Here is a 24,327-nt window from a genome sequence, read left to right on the forward strand (position 1 = left end):
ACCAAGCAGTTAGTCAGAGCTGGCTCCATGCTGACATTTGAAAGATGTGCTGTGTGTGGAACCTGGACATTTGGCAATAATCTTCCTGGCATCAAACGCTATCTGGATGGTCATGCTGTGGAAATGCTTTTTGTTTTTCTCAAAAATCAGCTGGTGCCACACAGGGAGTGTGAATGCCATCACATCATTCCTAGGACTTCTAGGAAAGCAGTAATGATAAAGAAGCCTTAACTGATTATTCTGTTGCTGTTGGGGAGTGCTTAGAAACTTGATAGATGCCTGAATGTCCTGGCTGGCGAGGAAATGAGTTTACCAGATACTAGGAGGCTGATTCCATGCTTCATAGTGAAAGGGCACAGAGTACTTTTTGAAGAGCAGGAAGGGGGAAACATTTGGCTTGACTTGATGAGTACAATGCATTCATGTAGGCTCAAAGTGTTTGCATGCTCAGACGGGGTAGCATGGTATACACTAACCTCCTACCTTTGTTCAAACTTTAATGGAAATTTTTAAACAATTGAAACATTTTTTTTATAATATTGGGATATTAGTGGATTATACAGCATACTTAGTCCTCACATAGAAGTGAACCAAGGGTCATTTCTACACATTCTGTGAACCAAATGCAGATGGGAATAAACCAGTGCAACTCCCTGGGCAGCCTTTGGGCCAAATTCAGTGATGATGTAAATAGTTGTGTAAATTACAGATTGGGCAGAAATTTGTGTATGTTGCAAAATAGTGGAATTTGTATCAATTTGGCATTGATTAGGAGCTAAGTTTTCTGCTCTAGATTTATATTGGTATAACTCCATTAACTTCAGTAGAGTAATTGAAATTTACATCTGTATAAGTGAAATCAGCATATAGTCCAAGGTCTTCAAAATGAGCATAATCTATGTGCCAGGGAATAGAAAATGGGCTAGTGGCAGGTAGCCACTTGTAGCAGGAAAACTAATTAACAGGAAGAGATAAGATAATGGAGGACTCCATGTTTCAATGTGACTTGCATCATCCTCAGCACTCCCAGATGTAGTCCTGGTGTAAGCAAGGGCAAACTTTGCTTACCCCCTTTTTCATAGGTGCTGAATTTGGTTCCCATAGAACAGGGATTGGCAACCTTTCAGAAGTGATGTGCCGAGTCTTCATTTATTCACTCTAATTTAAGGTTTAGCGTGCCAGTAATACATTTTAACGTTTTAGACGGTCTCTTTCTATAAGTCTATAATATATAACTAAACTATTGTTGTATGTAGAGTAAATACGGTTTTTAAAATGTTTAAGAAGCTTCATTTAAAATTAAATTAAAATGTAGAGCCCTCTGGACCGGTGGCCAGGATCTGGGCATTGTGAGTGCCACTGAAAATCAGCTCGCGTGCCGCCTTCGGCACACGTGCCATAGGTTGCCTACCCCTGCCATAGAATACAAAATCAGTGTAATTTAAACTCACTTTCTGATCGTAATTCTGATCTCATTTATTCCAGGTCTGTAATTTACACTACCACACAGATCACTGCTGAACTTGGCCTATTTGTGTGAGCACATACTCTTCTGTGTGCATACACACACAAAAATATAACATTCAAGGGCTTGACTGTGTAGCCCCTACTGACATTAGTGAGTACTTACTACTCGTGTGAGGAGTAGTCCCATTGAGTTCAGTTGTCAGTAACGATTGCACAGGCCTGTCCTAAGTGGGGGTAAAATTGCTCAGTAGTCCTTGGATTGGTATTTCCTGCAAAAAGAGCTTTAGTATTACAGGCTATACTCTTACAAGTGTAAGATTTGCATGTTGTTTTCACTTCTGCCATCAGCAACCATTTAAAAATGGAACTGAGGAATGTGTATATAAAAAAATTCATACCTAGTACATGAAAAATATGATCTATTGTTACAGTTATCTGAAACTGAGTAAAAGATAAAAATAAATATTCCTTTTCTTCCCTTTTCCCATTTCCCTAGGCCCTTCCCTCTGTCTGGCCAAATTTCTGTCCTTGGTTACATGCCGACAACCCCATTGACATTGAAATTGCAGGGGTGTAACTAAGGGTAAGTTTTATTCCTCTGTGTATACAGGAGGTACATGTGTGTGCTATATGAATCAGGTGTAGGAGCTAGTTAATTATGAAAGAAAAAATGGCACATGAATGAAATATGAATGAGAAGAGCCATGGTAACATTGTTTGCCTAAAGATGTCATCATGGCACAGACATGCTGAATATTTTCTTTAGTTGCTAGAATATGACAAAAGAATAACTTGTTAAGTAACATCAGAGAAATGTACTTGCTCAGTAGACTAGCAGCAAATGTACAATACAGTAAATGCCAAAGGCAAGGATTCAATTTAATAGTGACTTAAGAACCCTGCAATAGTTCAGAATTTTGCTTTCCACATCTCATGTCTTGATAAAAGAACAAAAGATTTGACTTTTTTTACCTCTCTAAGAAACAGTTCCACTTTACAGAAGATGTGCATTGGTTTTACCAGTCTTTAGTTTTAAAGACTATACCTGGACAAACTTCCTAACATTGAAACTTTATAACTTTGTATTTGTTTGGACACACAAACACTAATGTCACAGATATATTTTCAAACTATAAAGGTGTGTAGTGCTAATCAGAACCAATAGGTACTCTAAGACATTTTTACATTTCCAGTTAGGTTTTGAACTTTTGGACTACTAAATTTTATTGTCCTCGTTAAGAGTCACAGTTAGTGGAGTCAATGGAGTTAGACCAGGAATTAATTTAATTAATTTTTGTTAAATATTCAAGGGTTTTCTAGTTTGATTTTTAGATTAGTTTAAAACAGGTTAGAAATTAAATTCGTTTAAAATTTTTGGCTCGGGGCATCCATACTGCCACCGTTTTCAATCAAAATAATTGCCACCAGTATGAGGCTTGGAAGTGCTTTCCATACTTTAATGGTTTTGCCCTGATATTCCACCCTAATCCATGTACGCAGACACTAGTGGCCACTGGGTGGCCCCACTGAAGTCAGTGCAAAGGTTTGCTCACACGGGTCATCTTGCACAGTTGGAGGCTTGATTTCAAAAGCAGCCTGAGAGTCATAATTGGCCAGTTTTTGAACTCAAACTCATCACACTGGTTTTCCTGATCTTTTTAGCTTCCAGAGTATTTGAATGTGAAAAATGGGTGATTTACTTTAAATAGTTTTCCTTCTATGTTTGTCTTGCTATCTGCTACCCAAAAAGACTATATTTTATGCATGAGTGTAATCTGTGCATTAGTTTATGGCTCCAAAGTCTTCGTGGAAGTGTCACAAATCCAGTGTCCCTGAGTGCTAGATTTAGTATTTGAAGCTCAAATTTAGTTTTAAAATCTATAAAACGTCTGTACTCCTACAGCTCCCAACCGGTTGTGCTTTCAAAGAAGCTCAAGACTCAGATTATTGTTTCCAGAGTCCACTTTAATTTACGTTTAGTCAAATGGTTCACTATCCATCTTCAAGGGTTACTGTCAACTTGAAAAATCACATTTGCCTGAACATTTTGTACCTAATGTAGTTAAAAGCATAGTTACTCCTTACAACCAGGACAGAGCTTTACTGGGGTTAGAACTGTGGCCTTAGTACAAATGATCTTTGGGTCCAGGTCTTCCACCTGGAAATATGAAGGAAACTAAATCATATCTATGACACAGGCCGAGCCAGTAACTCAGTATGGAGAGTGTTTCTCAAATGAGGTTGCGCATTTATTAGGAAAATGTGGAGAAGAAAAAGAATTTGGATGGATGGGGGGGAGGGACACGTTAAATAACAAACATAGCAAAATGAAATAAAAATCTGGTATATTAAATAATCAGACAAACTGTACCAGTGGCCCAATTCTGATTCCTTTGCCCAGCTACCCTAAATGCTGCAGCGTGATGGCATCCGTGATCAGGCGGAAGTGAGTGTGGTTCAGTTGTGCTGGCGTGACTCCCCTACCAGAGTTCACTTGCAGCAGCAGCCTCTCTGTGTCCTAAGGTGGTGTCAGGATGTCCTCATCTACGTCCTTGATGCTGCCTGCCCATGCACTCTTAAGGTGCACATCACTCCTGAGAGCCTCCACTCCCTGATACACTCAGGAGCCATCTAGATGCTGGGATGAGGTGACAGCCGGGAGACCTGGTCTCTCACACAATACCTGGGATTACTACAGCTGAAAGGAGTTAGTAAGACAGTTATTTTTCTCAGTTTATTTTGTTCATTTATGCATGGTCACTTGCAGTTTCTTCTGTATGGTAAATTTCTTTGTTGCTGAAAAGATTCTTATAAACATTGATAAGGAAGCAGGAAAAGTCATTTTCATTTCATGTTTTTAAAGACGTAACACCTGTCCTCTCAAATTATAAGGTGCTTTATCAGAATCAGGATTTCTTTTTTTTTTAAATTAGACACACGTTCAAAAAGTTTCAGGTGACGGAGTCCCTTCAAGCTTTTTCACTGACAAGACTTCCTTGCTTGAGCAAAGTTGAATTGCTTTTATAGTGCCATCCAAAATGGCTGCTTAAATCCACGGGAATTTTGCATGAGTCAGTCACACCCATTTTTATCAAAACTACACTCTTATTGAGATTAGCCACTGTAAATGCCAAAGACCGGCGCAAATAGAGATTCAGACTTAATGGGATGATGAAATATATGTAAATCTTAAGCACATAAGCAAGATTGATGCATTTGTTTTAATCACATTTAGAGATCCAGGGGCAGATCAGAGTATGGAATTTGCCCCTCAGTTTGAATGGAGAAAACTATTCATGTTGCAGATAAAACCGAAATTCAAATCTTGCAAAGATTTACACACCTTCTTACCATTTCAAATTTGTTAGTAGCCCCATTGACACTTCAATGGGACTATTCACAGTGCACAAAGTTAAGTAGTGCAAGTCTTTGCAGGGAGTGGGCCCAATTTCTTTTTAACCCCTTGATGCAGGGAGTCAGGTTTGTTGATTAAGTATGATTCTTATTGCTAACAATGTGCTATGCAGACACCACTGTTCCATCAAATTAATTTGATTAATTGATTTCTGTTATGGGGCAAAAGTCTTAACTGTCCACTTAAACAATGAGGAGTCCGGTGGCACCTTAAAGACTAACAGATTTATTTGGGCATAAGCTTTCGTGGGTAAAAAAACCCACTTCTTCATATGCATGCAGCTGTCCATTTAACACCCAATGCATTTGATGTGTTTTTTTAAAGGGAAGAAGTAAATTTCAGTGCTATTTAAATATGGCATTTTCCATATCTACTATATTTAGATTGGGAATGTTGCAGAAATAATCAATGAGCTGATACAGTCCTTATTTTATTCACAATTGGTTTATTTCCCAATTTGTTTCTATCAGTACATGAGTAAAATTTTCAAAACCACTTAAAACAGCTGAATCCCACTGACTTTCGATGGCTCTGTGTACGTTATGAGTGAGGTATGTTTCCTCTGCTCACTTATACTTGCTCACGTTAGCTCTCATTAAGCTAGCACAAGTATAAGTAGCACGGGCAGCAGCAGTGGAGGCATGGCTTAGCTGTGCCAAGTACATACTCACCTGTTTCAGGTGGGTTTGTACTTTGGATGGCCAAGACTCTGCTGCAATTGCCTGTGCTACTGGGCTATGCTTCTATTTATACATGCACTAGCTTGATGAGAGTTAGCATGAGTAGGTACCTGTGAGCACACCCCTACCTTGTAGTGTGGATGTAGCAAATGAGACTTAGGCTCCTAAACCATGCAGGTGCTTTTGAAAACGTTACGTCCATACACTCGTGATTCAGTGTTAGCTCAGCTAAAGTAAATTTGTTTGTGGTGGGCATGGCCATTTTGCGGAGAACTCAGCCAGCTGAAAGCTTCATGAGAATCCATCAAAGCATTTCTTACTGGGCTAATCATTGTGGTATCTAGGCTGCAAAAACTAAATTAAGAATCACATTAGGCCAGATTGTGCAAATTATACATGGCCCTGACTAAGAGGTGGTGTGGAGCTGCACTTCTCAGAGGGAACTCCAGGCAGGGTTAAGGCCTCAGGAGACAGTCCTTCACCTTGCACAACCCTGCCACACAGAGGTAGTGTGGTGCAGCTTGCTCTCACTCCCCAGCTAGCTCTGCAGGTCAGTGTAAGGATAGCATGATTTCACCTCCTCCCTTTCCTGTCCCTGTTGGGTTGGCTTGTGCCTTTAATTACAGACCCTTAGGGGAAGGGACTTCAATTGCAACCTGTCACTGTGAAGGTGATGCAAGACAGGTAGGAAGGTGCTTTGGAGCCTCTTGTCCTCACACATCTACATAGGGAAAGGAGACAATTTAGCCCATTCCTTTTGTCTTCAAAGGATCCGTCATCTCTTGATATAACTTCTGTTACTTAATGAGAGATTTTTTTACAACATTCATGCAAAATCCATTCTTCAGCTGTTGTAACTGAGGGAAGGCCTTCTCAAAAGAGAGGCTCTGGCCTTTAAATGGTCAGGCTCTGGCTTAACTTGATATCTGGTGTCAGAGTTCTACAGCTCACGGAGTTTCACTGCAAAGCAAGAACACCCTGTCCTCAGCTCTATATCATGCAGTCTTGGGCATCATCACATGTATCATTCCTAGGAGAGCACTGTTGTCTCACTGGATCCTGGATGGAGAAGCAGTTTCAAAGATAGCTAAGCCCTAACTCAATAAAGGATTTGGGGATTCAGACCAGGATGTTGAAATGAATGGGGAGCCAGCTGAGTAGAGGAACGCTAGTGTGATGTGCTCCTGTCAGCCTTGTGAAAGTTGACTGTGCCTGCTGGAGTTGTGATGTAGGCCATCACCATCAGCCCAAGGTAGAGTCCACTGCAGCAGTCACATCTGGAAAAAGTGATGAAAAAAGTATTGATATCAGGCTAGATCCTTGTCCAAGAGAAGTGAGCATATTGTCTTGGCTAGTCAAAGATGGAAGAAGGCAGTTCTCCTTGCTGTAAGTAATTTCTGTTTAGAACAGTCCAATAGGACACAGAGATTGCATGTTACCTTGACAGTTGTGGACACACACTCTTAATAAAGGTCAACCAACATTCCGATCATTTCCTTAAAATGTCATTCTCTTCCTCTCAGCGATACTGCTTTCTTATAGGGTTGATAGTAAGCCAATTTCTTGTTAATCCAGGTGCCTTATTTTTCTCATGTACTGTGACATCTAGGTGTCTCTGAAGTTTGTGTCCGGTAACAGAGATGTATGGATAGGTGGGTGTCATTAGCACATTAGTGGCATTGGAGCTGATGATGTATTATGAAATGAGCTAGATCCTACATAGATTTTTGAAAAAGAGAGGAGATAGGATTGAACTATGGGGTGGCCTACATGCCCATAAACATGGTAAGGCCAAGTTTATGAAATTAACAATGAATAGTGAGATTTAGCCAGTCTGTACTTGGTTACTATCTCCTTGGTTATTTGAAAAGATGACCTCCGTGGCACTGGCAGGTTAGAGGTCTTGTAGTTATTGGTGCAACAGGAAATCCTGACTTCCCTAAAGGCCTCTGAATATTTAAGAGGCAACCTATCGTATATTATACATGTACTATTGATTTAATAATCTGCAGGGTTTTTTTAAAGCCAAATTAAAAAATGGAGCTTGTAGATGGATTCAGATAAACTAGGTCTCTATTAATGCAAAGGGATTAAAATGTAACTGTTCTGTATTTACATAAACATCCATTATATTAATGTACAATAGACAATTTATGCAAGCCGTCCTTGAGGGCTTTCCTTTTCTTACTTAAATTTTAAGAAGAATTATTGACTTTTCTGGACAAGTTGATTTTATGTAAAATGTCATTGTTTTCGTGCATCGGGTGACTTCTAGTAAGTAATCAAATTACTTTTCCGTACATATAAGATCTCATGATTGTAATGGCACAAAATCAGAATGAAGTGTTGTGTTTCAGGTTGGGTTTATCTGAATTGAGATACTTCGGTTTGTCAGACCAAATCAGAATGTTGCATTTTGACTCGGTTCGACATTAAACCATGTCTTCCCTGACAAGAAGCCTGATGAGAACTGTAATTCAGGCTCCTCATGCCCTTCTCCACCCTATGGGCCAGGCTCCCATGCTGACTAAATCTCTCGTGATGCACTATGGGTGGGACCAGGAGGCACCTGACCTACGGCTCTCATGACATTGCACTGATTCAAGAAAACATGGTTTCATGTTGAACTGAATCAAACCTAAACATTTTCGGTCCGCTATGTTGAAATGTTTAATTTTGATTCGGGAATGTTTTGATACTTCCCAAAGGAAAGTTTTCATTTTTCTATAACAAATAAATATTTGCCACAGAAAGACATTTTTCACCAAAAATTTTGTTTAGTTGAAATCCCAGTTCTCCATCGAAAAACAGATTTGATGGAACATTTTCGGGCTGCCCTAGTATACTTTTTTATTTAAGAAAAGATATCTGCATGAACAAAAACTCATAAAATACAGCTGATTAACTTAAAGTGGAAAGAAAATATTAGGGAGTTGGGGGGTGGGGAAGGAGGGAAAACCAGCCTGTATTAGTGTAATTGTGATTAAAATTAATGAAATCAAGAGTTCATAATATTGAGTTTATAGCATAGCTATCTTAGTATGGCTTGCTGTTTCACCATTTAAAGTCACAATGGTCATTTCAGTTGCAATATCTCAGTAAGGCTGAGAGAAGGTACACTTTACTACCTCTGTTCATCAGACTCCATCTTGTTGATCTCTAGTACACATATACATAATTACTCCAAACTTGTCCTATATCAGTGCATACAAGTGGCTTTACTTTTTACCTTTGTCCCTTTCAGATAAGAGAAAATCAGGTTTTCTTCTTCTGCTCTTTAGACCAAGGGCATGCTGCCTTGATTAACACAGTAATTTTCTGACTTCAGCAGGTGGAAGTAAGCCTCTTAGTGGTTATGCAGAAGAATTTTAATTTGCACTTAGACTTTTAGGCAATTATGCCTGTCTGCCTTAGGGTTATAAAAATCACCAGCTCAGTGGGTTTATCAGATTTTATCAGGTTCTTTTTTTCCCCATGTGGCTCTGAAGAACAAAACATGTATTTGAGAATATGTTGATACTAGAAACATAAAGCTATAGTTTCAGTTGATAAAAGAAAACTTCAGTTATTCTTAAAAGTTAAAAGGGAAGTGATGAAACAGTAAGATTCTTGGTGTGCTGATAAAGAAATCGCAAGAAAGTTAGAAGCCTAGAGAAGAAGGAGGGAAAACGGAAGAATCATTGGTGATTGGAGATAAGGGCATTGTGAGAGGGTGAAATCAACTGTTTGGATGTTGAAGAGAGGGGAATCATTAGAATGGTCATCTGTTATGGAGGGCTTTGTTTGCTGGAATGTAGACATTTCTGATGGACAGGTAACATGTTTTTAAATAAAGATGGCTAGCTCCTCTTTGAGTCTACACAGTGTTGAAGTCACTGAATGATTGTTTCTGATTCTGATGGTTGTAAATGTAAGAACTGCTGACTAATATGTCAAACAGGTGATTTATATTTTGTGATTGCCAAACATCATTGAATGAATTTATCTGACTCAATGTGCCTGTAGTTGAAAGAAGTGCTAGGAAATAAGTGTTGAATGAAGTAAAAAACAAAACAAAACAAAAAGATATTATTTTCAAGTAAAATGTACACATTGTTAAGTAACAAGATGTAAATAGCTTTTGAGGAGTTCTTTGACATCAGTCTAATTTAGGATCAGTGTGTCTGTTCATTTTCAATGCCCAAAATGGAAAATACCTGTCAGTGATTATACAATAAAAGTTGCAGCCGTCTTTTATGCTAATAGCATTACCCACAACATAGCAAAAAATGGGCAGTTTAAAGAAATGATTGAAGCACATCACCCTCGATAAACTCCTCACATGCCTACTACTACATTCTGCAAGTGAAAAATCAGAGGAAACATTAAAGGAAGGACTGTAGAAATAAACACTGACTTTATGCAAGAGCACATGAGAAATGATTCAGTAATAGTTTCAAGTATTCATACAAGGGGGGGAAACAAGCACTCCCAATTAATAGTATCGATTCTACATCTGAAAAGAGAACTGCCAAATCCTGTGTCCAATTTGTTGAAGATGTCATCTAAAAATACAGGGAAAGTATGATGGGGTGGTTTTGGCATTTGCTTAGATGACAAAGATAATAAAAAAAGTAAATAACTTCTCAGGTGCAGTCATGCTAACTTCTGAAATACAGGTGTCAGTACCCTATTTAAAGCTCAGTGAGAAGGTTTACAGTTTTTTCCACCACGACCATCAGCCTCATGGTTGGTTGACTGAAAAAAGGAAAATTGATGCCCTAGTCTTCCATTGACACATTTTCACTTTATTTTTGGAAAGCAGCATGCATTTTGTAGGTTTTTGTGATATTTTATTACAGCTAGGAAGGCTACACAGATTACTGATTTAGGCAAAAACTTTCAGGCCTGGGTGCCTAACGTTAGACTCCTAAATCCATCGTTGTGCACTTAAGTGTAAGTAGCCTGATCCTCAGAAGTGCTGAGTGACTACAAATCCCATCTAAGTGGTCAGCACCTCTGAAAATTGGGCACTTTTATTTAGATACTTAACTGTGGATTTAGGAGCCTAAATTTGGACACCTGGACTTGGAAAATGTTTACCTACTGGGAACCTGCGTTGTGTTTCTTGATGCAATAAACTATCATAAAAATGTTAGCACCTAGATTTGAAAATTTCAGCCTTAGTTTCAAAGAACTTTAAACAGTGCAGTTCTTGTTTACAGAAAATTAGTAACATTTGATTACTCCCAGTATTTTAAAGCACTGTCTTTTGGGAAAATTGTGCAGTTACATATGGAGGTTATTGATTTCAACTTCAGTTAAACAAAATGTAGGACACAATCCTGTCGACACTTAATACATGTGAATAATTTTAAACATGTGAGTAGTCTTATTGGACTTAATGAGATTATTTATGTGGGTGAAGATACTCAAATGCATACATGCTTGCGGGATTGGGCCTTGGTAAAGTGTCAGTTAATGACTGATAGACAGCTATACAGCTTCATTTTTCTTTGATTAATTTGAACAAAAAGAAACAAACTTCTTTTTCAAATATATGGAAAGCATATCAATGCAGCCTGGCACCAATCTAAACATTCAGTTTCAAAATGAAAATCATGTTAGCTCTTCTGTTGTTTCAGTAGGAGGAAAAAAGTAATCTGGAAATAGGATGGAGTTTGGATTTTTACACATTTCACCACTTAGTACAATAACTACATTCATAGACCTTTATTAAAATGTATCTTGATGGTATTCTCTAAATATAGAAAATGTAATGGGTGTAGTTTTTTCAGTAGCAGTGTGAAAAATAGAAAGAACATAGCATCCTTAATAATAATAATAATAATTTTAAGTTATAATTCTGAAGTGGTGACTTCACCATACTGAGCTATTTAATGGTTTTACATAGAGCCATGAGACGGATCAAGCTTTTTTCTAATGCAGGGCACTTTAATACACTATAATTTGAGTGTATCAGTTATTTATCTGTAGGCAGCGTACAGCAAAACATGTGGAAATGTTATGACTTCATCTTTTAAAAAAAACCTGTTCATAAAATAGCAGTTTTAAATACATCCTGAAATACCACGAAACAATGTGGGCAAAATATGAGCTGCAGAACACATACGTTTCCCTGTTGTTATTAAACTTTTAACAGGATTCACTGTGTGTCATTTTAAAATGACTTCCAGGTATTATCCAGAATGGTTTAATAGCTTTAGATACTTTTTGGCTTGTTCTGCAGAAGAAAATGGGTCCCTTTCTAAGTAGCAATTAGAATTTATTGAGACCTTTTATATTCTAAGAGATAGAGCAAAGTGGGTTTGCTTTAAAAAGTTGGTCAATAATTCAACTGTAGTAAGTCAGAGCCTTTTCTCTAAATCATACTTATTTTTATTTTTGTATATGCATTGCAGTGGTGCTTATCACCATGGAATCTGATTACACTTTATATAAACAAGTAAATGAGAGAGTATTGTAAATCACAGCTGCGATTTCCTAGAGGAACCCTAGAGAGTTGGGCACCTAACTCCTTTAGCCTATGTTGACAATCCCAGCCTGTGTGTGTGTGTGTGTGTGTGTGTGTGTGTGTGTACACACACATACTATAGCATATGACTATCTGATTAAGCTTTTGCCATATTAATTATAGCAGTTGAGGAAGCAGCTGCTACTATAGTTAAGGTTCAGTTCCATCTCTTATTCTAATCTCTCTGGTTTAATTGGTCCTAATTTTTACAAGCAATTTTACATGCTTTGCCTTAGCTCACAGACAGGGTTTTTGGCTTTGAAATTTGACTGAAATTTGAAGGGAGGACTTTTGGGAGTACATATGTCAACCACTAACTGCCTGGAGTTAGGAAGATATTTCCCTATTAAGCATGTTATTGTACAGTTTTTTTATTGCTTTATGCCTTCCTCTGAATATAGGTATTAGCCACTGTAAGTTGAAAGGATTCATAATTAGAGAGGCCAGAGGTCTCATCTTATGTCACTGTTCTTATGTTCCTAAGTAATATTCTCTTGTTAGGAAAAGTGTAGACTTTTTCTATGTATTACTGTTCATGTTACTCAAAATTTTTTTAAAAAAGAGGTCATCGCATGCAGTTGCAAATTTTATCTCAGTACCAATTGTGAGTTGAGGATAGCACTTGATAACTTCCATTGTTTTTGGTTTTACTTTTACATATTAGTGCTGCCAATAAAGGTCCAGTATCAGGGGGTAGCCGTGTTAGTCTGTATCTACAAAAACAACAAGGAGTCTGGTGGCACCTTAAAGACTAACAGATTTATTTGGGCAATGCCCAAATAAATCTGTTAGTCTTTAAGGTGCCACCAGACTCCTTGTTGTTTTNCAAATCTGCCCCCTTTCTATTTATTGCACCTTGATGATTGAAAATAATTTAGCTCTGGCCTCTCTGGAGAAGACTGAGTACTTGGAGGCCTAGTGCTGCTATTCCTCAATAAAACGTAGGAGGCATATATTTCAGTGCAAGATATTGTTACTTCCCCAATACACAAGCGCGTGTTTCTAGTACAGTATAAGTCTCAAATACAGCTACGAAACACTATCAAATTAGAAATTAATCTAGGACATGAGGGGCCAGACCCTCAGCGGGCGCTGATCTTTCTAGTTCTACTGACTTCAGCAGAGCTATCCTGATTTTCACCAGCTGAGGATCTTTGGACCTTTATTAAAACAACAAGGAGTCTGGTGGCACCTTAAAGACTAACAGATTTATTTGGGCATTGCCCAAATAAATCTGTTAGTCTTTAAGGTGCCACCAGACTCCTTGTTGTTTTAATAAAGGTCCAAAGATCCTCAGCTGGTGAAAATCAGGATAGCTCTGCTGAAGTCAGTAGAACTAGAAAGATCAGCGCCCGCTGAGGGTCTGGCCCCTCATGTCCTAGATTAATTTCTAATTTGATAGTGTTTCGTAGCTGTATTTGAGACTTATACTGTACTAGAAACACGCGCTTGTGTATTGGGGAAGTAACAATATCTTGCACTGAAATATATGCCTCCTACGTTTTATTGAGGAATAGCAGCACTAGGCCTCCAAGTACTCAGTCTTCTCCAGAGAGGCCAGAGCTAAATTATTTTCAATCATCAAGGTGCAATAAATAGAAAGGGGGCAGATTTGATGTAGCTTGCTTCTACATTCACAGGAAAGTTAAATTCTGTACTATCAGAATAGTTTCCTGTTTAAATTGTTGGGTTTTTGTTGCCCACAACTGGAATTCAGATAAAGCAAAATTCAGCTATTTCTCTCTGTCCTTGATATGTATTTGTTTTTCTTGGCACAGCTGAAAAAAATGTTAGAACAAACTTCATGGTAAGACACAAACAGAATAATTAAAAACGTTTACATGGATGTGTAGCTTATCACTTGCTGTTTACTTTTCATTAGATCAATGCCTCTATAAAAAGAATTATAACACTCCCAGGAATTCTTTCTGGAGATGCTGGAATTAATGTGTAAGGGTCTGTGATTTTGTACTTGTTTTTGTTTAATCATCATGGAGAATCTCCCTGGAAAGCTTTTATAGTGCTGAGTCAATAAGAACAACTTTTGGCTCTAGCCTTTGTTCTCCTGTTGTTCTATACCAAGGATTTAGTAGTATGGTTCAAATTGTACTATTAGAGTTAGAGTCACTGTTAGATTGTGCCTCTCTGGTGGCAAATCTACCGGTTTAAACATCAGCCTAAAGAGCACAGGAGTATTTGTATTTATAGAAAAGTAATGTGTGTGATATATATGCACATGGCTTTATTTGTATAAAGTTTTTGATAGGCTTTTAAATCAAAGCTGTAGTTGTAAGAGCTAGGACTAGGTAGACTAGATGGTGGGCTAATCCCTTTAAAAAGAATACATCAGCTCTGAGATTTGCCACTAGAAATCCTATACTGTAATTTGATGCTCTGCATGGCCAGCTCTTTCTCAGTTATTTATGTATTAAAAAGATGTAGAGAAATTTTTTGCTAGCATGTAGTTGTGCCTGACTTCCGATGTGCTGTTGTTCTTCTTGCTTAACACTCTTAACCAATGCCCCAGATTCTGCTATACAACAATGTAGCTAAATAGGTAATACTGTCTGTAACCCCAGGGTTCAGAAAGGCAGTGGAAGGTTCTGCTTGAGCTGCTTAAGCTTCCCAAGAAATCTGGTTAGTAGTGTGGTTTAAAGTAAGCATCAATTGTTTCACTTTAGCTAAGGTTTCTCAGAGGAGCCAGAGAGTAGCAAAGCTGTCTTTATCTGAAGTGACAAAGCTTTATTCTTCAAGGAAACTGAGTTTAATGACACTTGATTATTGCTTCTTCCATGCCATGGCTACCTGTCTATTTATTTATTTTATTGGTTCAGTAAGAGATGAGTTCTGGCTAGGCAGCGGAGGAGTTTAGTTTTATTCTGGGGGCTGGATGAGATGAATGGATGTTTTCCATCCATTAGCAGTGCCCACTGATGAATGGAGAAACTTTGACTGTTTGAAAAGATGAAGCTTGAGTCCATAATGATAATTTGCACTTAATTATTATTGGAAGTCAGATAGTACATTTGGCACTGTATAAAACAATTCAGAGTCCTTGCTCTGAGGAATTTACATCCTACCTAGACTGTGGCAATACAGACTAGCCATATATTACACGCTGGAAGAAGCACCAAACCTGATGTGATGGATCTTGTTTTGGAGGAAGACTTCATGTAAGAAATGTGTTTTAAGGAAGTATTAGAATGATGGAAAAGAGGTTATTTGGTGCCACAGGGGAAAGGTCATTGTAAATGCAGTGTAAAAATATGTGAGGACATGAATGGGAGAACTGTACAAAAGATGCATTAGGGAGGAAACTGGAGTGGACCTTAAGCAGCACAAAAGGGAATAAGACAAAATGAGAACAGAGATTTAGGTAGGATGGAGTTTTGCAGGGACTATAAGCGGAAGAAAGGAAGCTTGAACTTTTGATATGCAAGACATTTGAATGGGGTAGTGGCATGATCGGATTGATATGAGAGTAGAATGATTTTAGCAGCAGCATTTTGAATAGATCCAAGGGGAACAAGATGAGAACAGGGAGGCCAGAGAAGCTGAAGAGAGAAATTGTTGTTGGCCTTGGGGACGTTGAAGATATAGTACTGTTTTCATCAGTGATGAAGGAGGAAGACAGTTCAGAAGCTTAATTTTAGATATTAAATTCGAGATAGGCAGTTGGATACATAGGCTGGAAAAAAATAGTGGGGGCTCAGCACCCACCAGTCACAGCTGTTTGGCGGCACCACCCATCAGCTGATTGGGGGTGCTGCCCATCAACTATTTGGCAGTTCTGGGAGGGGTTTGAGGGAGGGCGGAGACCAGTGAGCAGTGGGTGGAGGCCTTGGGGAGGGGGGCAGAGCAAGGGCAGGGCCTCTGGGGCGGAGCAGGGGTGGGAAGAGGTAGAGCAAAGGTGGGGCCCTGGGGAAGGGGTGGAGTGGGAGCGGGGCCTCGGGGTGGAGCACCCCTGGGGAAAAGTCTATGGTTGGAAATCTAGATGGGGTTGACAGAGAGGTATTCATGGACATGCTGAGTTGGCAGAAAGGAGGGATTTGTTATGGCGGGGGGGGAGAGAGAGAGATTTAGAAGGAAAGTGCCTTGTTTCAGGAAGGCATGTAAGCGAGTGTTAAAGTGTTTTTTCCTGAATAGGGATGCTTTTCTGAATTGGGACCAGGAGGCAGTAGTTGAAACAGTATGAGTGGATAAGATTCCTTAGGAAGAGCATAGAACAGGGGTAGGCAACCTATGGCACGCGTGCCAAAGGCGGCACGCGAGCTGATTTTCAGTGGCACTCACACTGCCCGGGTCTTGGCCACTGGTCCGGGGGCTCTGCATTTTAATTTAATTTTAAATTAAGCTTCTTAAACATTTTAAAAACCTTATTTACTTTACATACAACAATAGTTTATTTATATATTATAGACTTATAGAAAGAGATCTTCTAAAAACGTTAACATGTATGACTGGCACGCGAAACCATAAATTAGAATGAATAAATGAAGACTCGGCACACCGCTTCTGAAAGGTTGCCGACCCCTGGCATAGAAGAAGAAGAGGAGGGAACTACTCCTGAGGATATGAATAGATTATGGGAGAGGAGAGGAGGAGGAGCTTCCTAATGCGGCACTCAGAAGAGTTGGAAGAACTGAGAAAGCAGAATCACAAAAACAGAGGGAAAAGGAGTGATCAACAATGTCCTGAAAAAGAATAATTCTAGTGAAGGGGTCCTTAGACTTGGGCAGGATGAGGATGTGAGTTACAATTTCAGAAGTGTAGAGAAAGTGGATGCTGAAGGCAGAGACAATCCAAGAGGGGTTTAGTGGACAGGAAGGGGAAGCAGCAAGTACATATGGCACAGTCACATATACATACATACACACACAAAGGGATGAGGAATACCGGGTGGCAGCTGGATAGGATTGTGGGTCACAGGAACGTTTCTTAGGGTAAGGGCTATGGGGGCCTGCTTTGAAAACTGATGGAAATAAGATAAGAGTGTTTTGCATGCTTGAGACAAAGGAGGATACATACTAAAATGGAAGGTTCCCCTACATAGATACTTCTATAAGAAAAACACTTTCTATTGGTGAAGAACAGTACTATATTAGTCATTCTGTTAAGTTCTCAGTTCTGGTGATAAGAGCATTTTAGAAACTCGGTATGGGGTGTGGTCACATTTCTAAAAGTGGATAGTTAAAAATCTAACTATAGTGTTACTGTAACATATTTCATGGTGTTTGCACTTTTTACTCATTAATGTTTAGTGTGTTGTCATGTGCGCGATACCAATTTATCGCCAAGGAAAACAATCAGATATATCCAAGAAAGTGCAGTTTTACTTTACGCAAGAACTTGGACAGTGGACTTATTATTTGGCTTATTTGCTTTCCTTTGTGAGTGGCAATATCAGAATGTTTTGTGGCAGATGTTGAGAATCAGGTACTCTGGTAGAGTCAAAATGAACAAAGCACAGGTCATGGGGTGGTAAGCATAGGGGCTTAAATCTCTCCTTTGCCTAATCCTGATCCTGGTTCTGTTCAGTGTACAGCTCTTCCTACTGCTCCAACTTATCGTGGCCATTAGGAGCCACAGGAGGCCAAAAATGCAGCCCAAGATTGGCCTGGTGTATGGCTGACCTACCCATGCCCCCTTTCCTTCTGCTGACAGCAGAGAGGGTGCATGGTTTAAGAGCCCTTGACTATTTCAGGATCGTTCCTGCTCTTGGGTAATCTTCCTTGGTCAAGTTCTGGCAGTGCAGTGCAAAGCCACCTCATTGCACATGAGGACCTGGTCCATAGATTTAATAGTCTTTGAATAAACAATCTTCTGCTGCACCACCTGTGCTGTGTACAGTCTTTCAGAATCTTCGTCTGTTTCCTAGCAATATATTGCACTTCTGTTCACATTCAGATATTTGGACTGGGAAAATGAGAAAGAGAGAGACTGTGTGTTGGAGGTGGACTGCTCTGTGTGTGTGTGTGTGTGTGTGTGTGTGTGTGTGTGTATAGGTGTTGGAGCTGCAGTTCAAAGGATGTTCAGGAGAGAATAATTTGGATAAAATGTTCCTTAAGAACATATTTATAAGCAACTGATAGGATTCCTGTTTATCTCTTTCCTTGACCCTTTTCAGTGATGTTCTGCGTAAATAGTTTAGCACTTTATACCAAAATAAGACAGACTAGACTGATAGCTGAAAAGTTTGATTTCAGGTTCAGTTTCTCCTCTCCAGGGTTTATTGTGGCTGGGAGCTTTACAATTCAAAAATTGTCAACTTGTGTTTCAAACGTATTTGGTATACAGGACTCTCACTTTACACATTTTCCCCCTTTATGATAATAAATAAATAATGCCCCTGTTGTATAAGCAACTCATACAATGCAGTAACTTTGTTTTGGTTACACAAGCTAGAGATGAAATGTTTGCTTTTCTAGACTAACAATGATAGAACAGTGCAAGGTTCAGTATATTTCATAATTTGATTTTAAACATGCATTATGTTGAAAGCGCTCATATGCTCTGATGATGGGAGCTATAGATAACCCTAAAATAGATTGATTAGATAATAAAACAACAATAGGTGATTCTTGGGTTTTGAAAACTACCGTTGAACCCAGGAACTCGCAATGACTCATTAAATCACTAGTAATCACAGATATCTTACCAACTAATGCTCATAAAATAATTATATTGTACTTGTCAGTAATGGCTCTTTGTAAATATACACTGATATATCACTCATTTTAGCTGCAGATGCAAGTGAGCGTCTGAGGTACTATATACATTTAGCAATAACTAGGTCAAGTTACAGTCTTTTGAAAGTGCTGGATGTCTCCAAATTCGTATGCTCAGGGTCTGATTTATCACTGTTACTCCAGGTAATTCAGTTGAAACCAAAATTGGTATAAAATAGAAATAAGGCAGTGGAGCATCCTATACATATAGGGCCAGATTCCCCACTTGTGTAAATTTGTGGAACTTGGTTGTCTTCAATGGAGCAACAGTGATTTACAGTAGCTGGGGATCTTGATCCCTAGAGCATATAAGAAATGTTTGTGTTTGGAAGGGGGGCATACAATGAACATTTGACATTCATAATATGTTGATTGATGTAGTACAAATGATCATCAAAAATATTAACTACAAGATCAGATTAAAAAATCTCAGAAAAATAGACCAATTTTGTACTTTTTGTAAAGCTTATTGTAAAAAACTTTCAAGAAAACTGATAATGTGTTTTTGGTGCTGTGTATTCTGAGATTAGATTTTTATGTTGACTTTCTGTGCTAAATAGTGCTACCTCAGAAGGTAATGTTTAACTGAATGTTTTTATGGTTTACTGCACATAATTATCTCTCTTTATATTCTAGGCCACAGTTCTTTCTTTTTGATGATGGGTTTTTTTTTTTTTAAAGCTCTTTCACAAAATGGAACTTTGAAAGAGATAATAATGGCAGTCAAGGAATTTGTTTGTCTTTTGCAGTTTCTGGTCTAATAATAAGTGGAAAAAGTAAACTAACAGCTTGCCACTGCTGCTTTGTGACTTGAAAAATCTTTTTTTTTATTACACCCAAGATTTAATAGCTAATCAAACAACAACATTGTAATCTTAAATCTGTTAACAAGTTACTGGCTGGCAATAACTCGATATGGTAGAATCATTACTTTGTGTTTATTTGAGCAATAGGACATATTAGGTGTGAGGGTTACTGATTATTACCTTGAATTTCTTAATTCTTTCTGCATAGCTTATCTCGTGGTAACTTATCTTAGAAATAGCCCTGTAACTTCTGTTAACCTGCTGTAAACATAATTGCAGTTATTATTATTATTTATTATTAAATTTTCACTGTGTTGTAATATATGGTTCTTTGCATTCAGGGATGCAGCATGCTTTTATTGGGTAAGTCATTATTGTTATGTATGTATATAGTACATCTGACCTGCTGTAGCCAGGTCATCAACATATATTATAAATAGTGTGACCAGATAGCAAGTGTGAAAAATTGGGACTGGGGGTGGGGGGGTAAGAGGTGTCTATATAAGAAAAAAAACCCAAAATCAGAACATCTGGTCACTCTGATTATAAATCATTAGATCCAGTTCCCCATTGGTGTAACTGCTAGTGGCATTAGGGAGGGATTTGGCCCATTGTGACATGCTATTGTTTCATTTTAGTTTGTAACTGGTACACATGTTTCTATGCCACTAAAGTCTTGACTCTTGATAGCACAATGTTTTTCCATTTTCAGTCAGAGGTCCAGATTCTCAGGTGATGCAAATCATTGTAGCTCCGCTGATGCCAGTGGAGCTTTTCTGATTTACATCAGCTGAGGATCTGGCCCTTAATGTGTACATGTGTTCACTACATTTATATTGGGCAAATCTGAGAGGCAATAGTAAGAAAGTGTGTGTGTGTGTGTGTGTGTGTGTATGGTGTATCAACGGAACTACAACAATTTACACAAGCTAAGGATCTGGCCCCTATTTTTCTACAGTAAGTGCAAAAATAATAAAATATTTTATTTTCAACCATGGTGCTGCAAATATCAGCCTATCTATAGTACTTTTATGCACTTAAAAAAACATCTAAAGTAAAACATGAAAATACTCCTCCTAAGCAACTTTGTATCAGCATTCAGGCTGACAAATTTTGGACCTATACAATTTAAAATGGCCAAGTTATAAACCCTTGTAAGTTGGGTTTATAATGGAAGTCCTGATAAGATAACATTAACTACAAAGCAGTATTGGGTGCGGTAAAAATTCTGTGCATGTTTTATTCACACACATGCATGAATAGACAGCATCAATGGCATTGATTGGAATAAGAAAATACTATACAGTATTTAGGTGGATTTGCTCCTATTTGGGAATGAATTGTTTTATTTTTGCTTTGATATCAGATTTGGGGAGTCTTTTTTCCCCCCTCTTTTAGTTTCAGTACAGAACATAATAAAGTGGCTTCCTTCAGTGGGGTTTAGCAAAATAGGAAACGGGTACATTAATGTCCAAAAGTGAAGTAAAGTGGACTCTTTTCCAAGGCATTTATTAAAATTTAAAATGTTTATATTCAAAATTAGAAATGATTTCTATAACACAACAAAATATCTGCTTTTGACTTCCTAATATAGATCATTAATGACCCTAGGAAAAAACCCACATCTGCACTGGTTCAGTTCTTGGCCTTTCTAGGTCTAATCAATAATCACATTGTGTATTCAGCTGTCTATTTTTTTTTCTCCTGTGAGGTCAAATTTAACTATTAGTCTTTATATTTCAGAAGAAGGACATAGACTGCCTTATGCATAATAATATTGGTCTCAGTGTTTCCTTCTGAGTCTAAATTGTTATACCTTCACCAAATGAGTAACTGTTAAAAGGTGTATTTCTATTTAAATATTTTATCTGAAATTTAAGATGCTCTTTTCCACTCCTCTGCTGTGTACAGAATCTTTGGAAAACTCTAGGAAAGTATGTTAATCATGAATGCAAAAAAGTTTGCTCTAGTTTTAATGTACACAAGGAGATTTAAACTGATCATTGCTCTTGTGTACTGCGGAATGCGAAAGTGGCAACAAGAGGTAAATAGTTGCAATGGTTCTTGCTGGACGATAACACAGCTGCTGCAGTAAAGCCATGTTATGGTCTACTAGTCACATTTGGGCAGTCACCTGTAATTCAAATTTCTTATTTAGTTTGGATTAGAAAATAAATTAAAGGAAGCCATTAGATTTATATATTAAGTTTATTTTCTTCTCCTGGAAGATTTATGCCTTTTCTATTTTGTCCTGTAGCCAGAAAAAGTATTCTTGAAAGTGGCTTGCCTTTAAAATAAACTTTTTTTAAATTTTAGACTGTAATATAGTGGTCTTAAGTAACTGTCTTAAAATAAGGGGGTTATTGTAGTCAATTAAGTCTTGTGATGGTGGCGTTTTGTGATTTTGTGTGTGTGTGTGTATATATGTATGTATGTTGTTTTTTCCATGGAATTATTACTGATATTAGTTCCCTTTTATTTGTTTCTTCATGTTAGAGTGGAAATGTAGTTTGTTCATAATGGATTATTGATTGGTCTGAGAACAGCAGAAGCCCCAAGGCCTTGTCATCAATGGTACTTACTCTCCCAGTAGTGAATGCATCACTTCATGCAGCTATTTGGGACCCGTGTCTGTGGAATATAAGCCTGTAATTGTTAATCTTGTTCAGAACAGTTTTTAGGGAGAGGAACTCTTTATTGTTGTTGTGGTCCCCCCCCCCATTTGTTCAAAGAATAGTCCCTTTGTTTTGGTAGTAAAATAAGCTTGTCCAGGATGTTAATGATGTATTTTAATTCATTGCTTATAATACTACAGTGTAACTAATAAAGAACATTTCTTTGTCTCCAAGAGGACAAACATGCACAGTACACTGAAACACAAAATATGTACTGAGTGGGTGACAGCCCTGTGTTTCTCAACATACCCTGTAGCAGTGCACAAGAATAACCTTTTCATAGAACTGCTTCTTTAGAAAGCGCTAAAAACTGGGTTATGGACTTTTTATTGTTCTTCTGGTTTTTGGTTTGACACACATCACCTCTTTGCAGATACCTAAGCCTTTTCAGCATTAGGTGTCTTTATTATCTTTTTATATATATTTACACACACACACACACACACACACACACACACACACACACACACACACACACACACACACTGCACTCCATTTATAAGAATCACTGATATGAGAATCAACCGCATATAGTGATCAAACCCGCTGAGACAAAATCATTCCTATACTATACTCCGCTTATAAGACTCAGATAATCCAGGATGGAAGTGATTCTTATAAAAGGAGTGCACTGTGTGTGTGTGTGTGTATGTGTATGTGTATATATATGTATGTGTATGTGTATATATATGTATGTGTGTGTGATAAATATATAAAAAGATATACACACTTTCATTTGCTAAGGGGGTGTGGTGCTGATTCAGAATGGCCTGACTCTGCTTTCTGAGGCCTGGCTGTCCATTTGAGGCCTGCTGTGGAATGTCATTAGATCAGAGCAGGAGAGAGACGTAAACTTACGACATAGTCAAAGAAGCTCAAAATAATGTGTCAGTGTTAGAACTGCAAATTTTTCAACACAAAAGGAATAGACTCTTCAGCTTCAGGGGAGAAAAGAACAGAGCTATTAACAAATACAGTAAAATGCTACTCTAGGATTTAAATACAAAGATATAAGCAAGTTGAAGTAAACTTGAGTAATAGAAATGCCTGGTTTATTTTTCTAGCAGCTTTTTTAACTCTCTCATTTCCAGTCCTCTGTGGCAATTTTGGAAGGTTTAAACAACCTCAAGAGATGTGGTGTTAGGATTTCTGCTTTAAATAATTAAATACTTTTAAAAATTAGGAAGTCTTCCTTTATAACTGGTTCAGTTTTTTGGATAGCTTTTTGGCAGAATTAACATAGACAGCTCTCAGAAAATCAATGCAAAGTCATGCTGCCTTTACCTAGTGCTGGTTTACTTTGTAGGCCACAGAATGCCAGGATTTCCTGTGAATTCAAGGGTAGGTTTACTATTTAAAGACACACACTTTCTTCCATCCTCCATCTTGGTCGAAAGAATGTTATCTGCTGAAAACAGAGTAAAAGGGATATAGACAAATGAAGCTGTCCATAAAAGGACTAAAGAAGGCATTTTCAGTAGGACTTTTGCCCAAGTAAGAACAGCAGGATCATGACATTGATCAAAACAATATAAAACTAACCATTGTAATGTTCTTGCAGAAGACTCTAAATTCTGCTATGAAATCAATGGGGATGCATAGGTGTGAGGCCTATAATGTGGGAGTATTTCAGTAGTCTAGTATCATTGAGGCTGCAATGCTGCAAAATGGTAGAAATTTCTCACTCTATCTCTTATCCCCTGTTTTTAGATACTTGAGTTGTCTTTTTCTCTTACAGTGAATGCCCTTGAATATAAAAGTCTTTTAGCTGTCTAATTTGAGCTTCCTGAAAACTGGAAGGCATGGTTGCTGAGTTATCACTCTTTTGATACATACTCCTTCTTCACCTGAACATACTTATATTTGCTGTGTACTATTGCTCCGTCACCAGGAGGATCCCTTCTTCACACAATCATGTGCCAGCATTTGTTGTTGTTGGAGAAGTGTACTGGAGTGATGATCTGCATTATATCCAGAATCCTCTAGGACAGTGGGTCTCAAACTTTTTTTACTGTAGACCCCTTTCACACAGCAAGCCTCTG

At 38.1% G+C, this 24,327-nt stretch overlaps 1 protein-coding gene across 4 annotated transcripts in view; it reads left to right on the forward strand.

Moving 5' to 3' along the window:
- Positions 1 to 24,327, forward strand: part of ZNF516 (zinc finger protein 516) — a 126,782-nt gene that overhangs the window by 16,366 nt on the left and 86,089 nt on the right. For 2 of the 4 annotated variants that reach the window (XM_034762499.1, XM_034762501.1), the window contains exon 2: positions 1,964 to 2,050. The exons of the other annotated variants lie outside the window; for them this stretch is intronic. The gene's annotated coding sequence lies outside the window, so the exon portion shown is untranslated. The remainder of the gene's footprint in view (positions 1 to 1,963; positions 2,051 to 24,327) is intronic. 4 annotated transcript variants of the gene reach the window in all.

Source organism: Trachemys scripta, chromosome 2, assembly GCF_013100865.1.
Source record: "Trachemys scripta elegans isolate TJP31775 chromosome 2, CAS_Tse_1.0, whole genome shotgun sequence".
NCBI lineage: Eukaryota > Metazoa > Chordata > Testudines > Emydidae > Trachemys > Trachemys scripta.